Source organism: Malaya genurostris, chromosome 1 (genome assembly GCF_030247185.1).
Source record: "Malaya genurostris strain Urasoe2022 chromosome 1, Malgen_1.1, whole genome shotgun sequence".
Lineage (NCBI taxonomy): Eukaryota > Metazoa > Arthropoda > Insecta > Diptera > Culicidae > Malaya > Malaya genurostris.
The window spans coordinates 81,233,028-81,238,885 of NC_080570.1; positions in this window are offsets into that span (position 1 = coordinate 81,233,028).

A 5,858-nucleotide genomic window follows, 5' to 3' on the forward strand; every position below is an offset into this window, starting at 1 on the left:
TAAGCGTTTTTCTGTTGTTGGGACACCGGAAAGCAGATTCAGATCATTCATTGTTGTTTAAAATGTGGCATGCTTTTTTCGCGTTCGAAAGAAAACTAGAGTTTGGATTTTACTATTGTTGTCATGAATTAAACTTCATTTTCTTTCACATAGAAATGTCAAACATGGAAAATGGTAATGAATATTAACATAAAATGTGGCTGATCATTACGTCATTATTGATTTGCAATGGACTGTAGTGGTATGAAATAATTATAAAACATTAAATAATATTTCATCGTGAGCTATTCCATGTGGTATTTGAAATAGAAACATTTGTGTGTGTTCCAACTGCATCATTGTTATTCATTATTATGGTAGGTTATCTTATTTACGTAGACGTAGATCAAATCATATATAGCTATATCTTCAATGTGTTCTGTATTATGAAGCTAGAAGGTAGTGCTGCTTTATTTTTCAGTTTACATATATTTTTTCAGTTTAGTTGTTGGTAAGATTCAACATGTATGAAGATTGAACAAAACCTTTTTCTACAACTTAGATCTGAACAAAATTGTTTAAGTATGTGAATAGATTAAGCTATATTTGCAATCATTTCAATGAGTCTGTGTGATAGTTAGTTAGATATTTACAATGAACTTTTCATCTACGATTGATTGTGTGTTTTCATTGTTCGTTAATTATTTTAAAAAACAGTTAACATATGCGGAGGGACTACATTTATGTATACATTTTTGCGAAAAAGAGGAAATGAGATTTGAATTTTCGGGTTATTTTTATATTTTCTTTGAGAGCAAAATAAATAAACACAATATAAATAACGAAAAATAAATAGAAAAAATTGAAAGTCTTTTGAACATTGCCAGATTTTTTTTTGTATAAATAGCCAAGTTAATAATAATAATTTTGGTATCGAATTATCAAAATCAGACTTTTGTTAGGTTACTTTAAATTACATTTCTCTTACTCAATTTCAGCCCAATCCGACAATTTATGATAAAAATAACATTTTTAAAAAATTTCAGTCTTCTAGACAATCACAAACATGTTTTCGTGTAAATAAAATATTCGTTAACAATTTTGAATTTGGAATTTCGAGTAATAAGTAATTTCGAAATAAATCACATTCCGATTCGTTCAAATAGTATAGTTCCTTTTTCTCATTCCGTAACTTTCACCCTGCGTGTAGAAGCATAGGGGCAAGATTTTTTCTCGTATTAAAAATCGCTTTGTCTAATACTATTTTATACGTGGTAACTACAAAATTTTGAATGTTTTGGCTTGCCCCTTTCACTTTTACAATCTCTGAAAATCTTCGCGAACATTTTCAATTTGTTTCGTTAAATCTAGTCAGTCATTGAACAACTCATAAACTTTATTACTAGACTTGTTTAGATTTCTATTGTTCCGGAATTGTTTACCTTCCTATATAGCGGCAGGTGTGCAGTTTATTTCATAATAGATATCAGTTACATTTGGTTGGTATTCATTTTTCATATAGCTCTGTAAGAAATCGTAAGCCGAAGAGACGATGGGAATACAAGTTTAACGAAGACTTTTAAAGAAATTTCACTAGTATCTTGCTACAGACAAAAATGATGTTTAATCATATATATATATATATATATATATATATATATATATATATATATATATATATATATATATATATATATATATATATATATATATATATATATATATATATATATATATATATATATATATATATATATATATATATATATATATATATGTATATGTATATATATATATATATATATATATATATATATATATATATATATATATATATATATATATATATATATATATATATATATATATATATATATATATATATATATATATATATATATATATATATATATATATATATATATATATATATATATATATATATATATGTATATATATATTTATATATTATGGAGACCTGCTTCGTTCTTTCATTACTTCATGTGTGCCAACTGATGATGCCCATGAGCAAATCATATTCAAAACTCAAAACTTTAGTTCCGTTAAATATTGGTGTTGAGAATATTGTTGTTTTGGAGTTTCTAGCATATATCTAAAATGCAAACTATAAAAAATATGTATCGTTACGAAAACGAGTTCAAATGAAAAATTTATGCTATTCTATGTTTGAAAAGTTTTTGAAAATGTTATATGTTAGCAAATTTGATCTTTGAGTGCAAATATTGTGTTTAAAGGTCACTTTCATAATCCAAAACTTTAAACACTATATGGCTGTATGATTTTCTAGTATTTTCTCTCTACTTTTCGAAAATCTGTATGCCTAGGTTTTCAGCTAAGTAAATGAAAATCGTGCTAATATGGTATGAATATTGCATAAAAGAATTTGGGAAATTTCGATCAAACGATACAGCTTATGTCTGAAATAGATCGTTTAACCGAAACAATAGTTAGTCAGAGTTTTTCTCTATGTATTTTTCATGTCTCTCGATAGTAACTATTCTTACTGAAACGTACTTGGTCCTTCATATTGATATTACCCAGCCTTAGATTTGACACATCTACATTTTTATGTAGAAATGTTTCTCATCATGAAAAAACACTCATCGGGAGTGATTTTTGGGTTATAAATTCAGTTAATGTTTTCCTAAATAAACAATATCAGCAGGTATCCGTACCCAGGATTTCGTTTCGGGAGGGGCCCAAAGATAAAAAATAATGTCACTGAAGATTGTTTATGTACCTAATTTTCAGTGTGCCTTTTACGGGTGGTTTTAACAGACACTAAACTTTTGCACTGAAACTGTTATTGTATTACATTTCTATACGTTTACTGTCTTGTTATTTCTGTAACACATGTCTGAGATCTTCTAAATTATTATATACCTTATGATCAAAAAAGAACCGAAATTTTCATTTTAAAATTCCCGCGCTTGTCCAATCGGTAAATTTTTATTCTCTCAGAGATGGCAACACTCTGTCAAATTTTGACGCATATCGTACGATTAGTTTTTGTTTGGCGTCTATACAAAGAAGTTGAAAAAGTTGACGCTGTTTTTGAATGAAATTCAACTTTCTTGGCACCAGCCGAGAAGCGACGCGTTTCAAACCCAAAACATCAGTTAAAATGTGTTCGGCTGATCCATAAGAGATGCCCAACAACACAGCAATCTCTCTAATCGGTACAGAACGATTTTGCAACACGATTTGCTTCGCCAATTCAATGTTTTCTTCAGTAACAGATGTTGTTGGGCGGCCAGGGATCTCATCATGATCCAAGCTTGTACGACCACCTTTGAAGCGTTTATACCACTCGTATGCCTGTGTTTTTCCTAGACACGATTCACCAAAGGCCTTTTCTAACATTTTCAACGTTTCGGAACACTTAAATTCATTTGAAACACAAAATTTGATGCACGCACGTTGTTCTAAATTTTTATCCATTATAAAAATCGCCACACGAAAATTTTTCAACTTCTTTGTATAGACGCCAAACAAAAACTAATCGTACGATATGCGTCAAAATTTGACAGAATGTGTATAAAAGTGTAGCCAACGTTGAGAGAATAAAAATTTACCGATTGGACAAGCGCGGGAATTTTAAAATGAAAATTCCGGTTCTTTTTTTATCATAAGGTATCTGTTTTTGATTTCGGGAGGAGCCAGGATCCTTCGGGCCCCCGTCTGGGTACGTGACTTAATATCAGTGTTGATCGGATTCCAAGAAATGTCTGGTTTATTTCACTACATTCTTCATATTCTATATTTCATATATGTTTTGTTAGATTTCGGCAACTATTTATAAATTAACAAATTTTTACTCTTGCACATTCACAAGGATTGAAAAAAAATTGTTATATGTATATTATATTACATATAATATATTGTTGAATTTGATGCATATCTCAAAAAATTCAAGCGATGACTTCAAAACTTTATGCTAGTCCACAGATGCCATTAAAAACTACTCTAACCTACTTGACGAAGAATATTTTTGGTTGTTCTAACATGAAGACGATGAAATAAACTTTTACAATAAACTTTGTTCGGTATTTTTTGCTTCTTTTGACAAGTTTTGAACAGCCGAACTACCGAATATTTCCATTCTACTGATATATCAGCACAAATGAACATTTGTTGACAGCAGTAACTCAAGGTACCGCAGAGTGATAAAACGTGAATTTTACCGAAAAAATTACCGAGATTTGAACAGCTGAAGTCGGTAATCGAAGTGTGTTCGAAACGTTGTTCAGTAATGCAAAATTAGTATTTGATAAAAAACAAATTTAGCAAAAAACCATATTTGAATTAAAAATAGATTTGAAAGCTATTATCTCACTTTGAAACGTGTATTCTTTCATATAACACCACAAACCACCGGCATCTGTCAAAGATGAACATGATTCATCGGTAGTTCATTTGTGCCGTCATCGTGTAGCACCTAATTATAAATTAAGTTTTACAGGAACACAACATAACCTAACAAAATTCACTGAATGAACATCATTTGACAACTAGCAATGGCCGATGGTCGTCTACCATTTCGCGTATTATTTTAACTTTTAGTAAAAATTTGACAGTTGAGCAGTTTTTTTGACCGAGTAGTTAAATTGAACCAAAACTGAATTATTTTTGTTCAAAACTTTGAGGCAATTCATAACTACAGACTCTCATAGTAACAGACCTACTTCAGAATACTGCATAGGGAGCCAAACGAGCCTAGAGCATGGGAATTTGACGGTTCGTTTGGCTCCGTAACTGGTAACCTTAAACAGTTAATTGAAGGTATTACATAATTTTTTGTAAACAGAACTCAAATCCAAGATGAAGATCCGTGTAATTGATTTTTAGATTTTAGATTTTTGAAGATCCGTGTAATTGATTTTTAGATTTTTGATTTTGTTTATCCAAGACTGAATGCAGTTCTGCGAAGTTATCTACTTATTTTTTGCGTTGTCATTTTTGTGAGTGTTTGAGATTTTTATAGTTCGAACTATGTAATTCCAAAAATGGAACTGAATAAAATTCAAAAGAAATCGATTGGATTATAGGATCTTTCATTTAGAGTTTGAGCTTATGACAATCGGTCCTGTCATATCTGACAAACTATTGTGATTTCCAGATCAGAGTCGCTTTATTAACTTCTCCCCGGATTACATCGAGAACCGGAGTCTGGCACAGGCGAAGTAAGTGTATGTGGTCATCCATTATTAAGACATTCAATAGCACTTTTTCGTGTACTGTTGTCAATGTTTCCCATTCTCCAACCCTTGATATTTGATGTCTGAATTCTTGATCTAACAATCATTAAAATTTAATTTTCAGATGTTTACATACAATCAGTGGTATATTCGCCAACGAATATACAGGATGCCTCACATTAATCATACAATATTCTCCACAATATTTGATTATAAAAACGAAATATGAATAAAAAATACTCGCAAAAAGTCTGTATTCAAGTTCGACCATAATATTTCACAATCTGTTCTCGAACGCGCATCGTTTGTGAAGGACCTGGGTGTTCTTCTGGATTCCAAGTAAAACTTTAAGAAGCACATGGAGTTTATTATCTCCAAAGCTTCTAAACTATTAGGATTTATTTTCCGCATTACTAAAAATTCTCTTATGTACATTGCTTGAAAGATCTGTATTGCGCTTTAGTTCGCTTAACGCTGGAATATGCTGCTGTTATCCTTTTTACCTTTTTACCAAAACGATATCCAACGCGTTGAATATCGGCTCAACGCAAATTTGTCCGATTCGCTATCTAAAATAAACTAAAATGTTTGAACTAATTTAATGGTCACAAAACATTATTACTACAGATCATTGAATTTTGCAATATATAAAGCATTTTT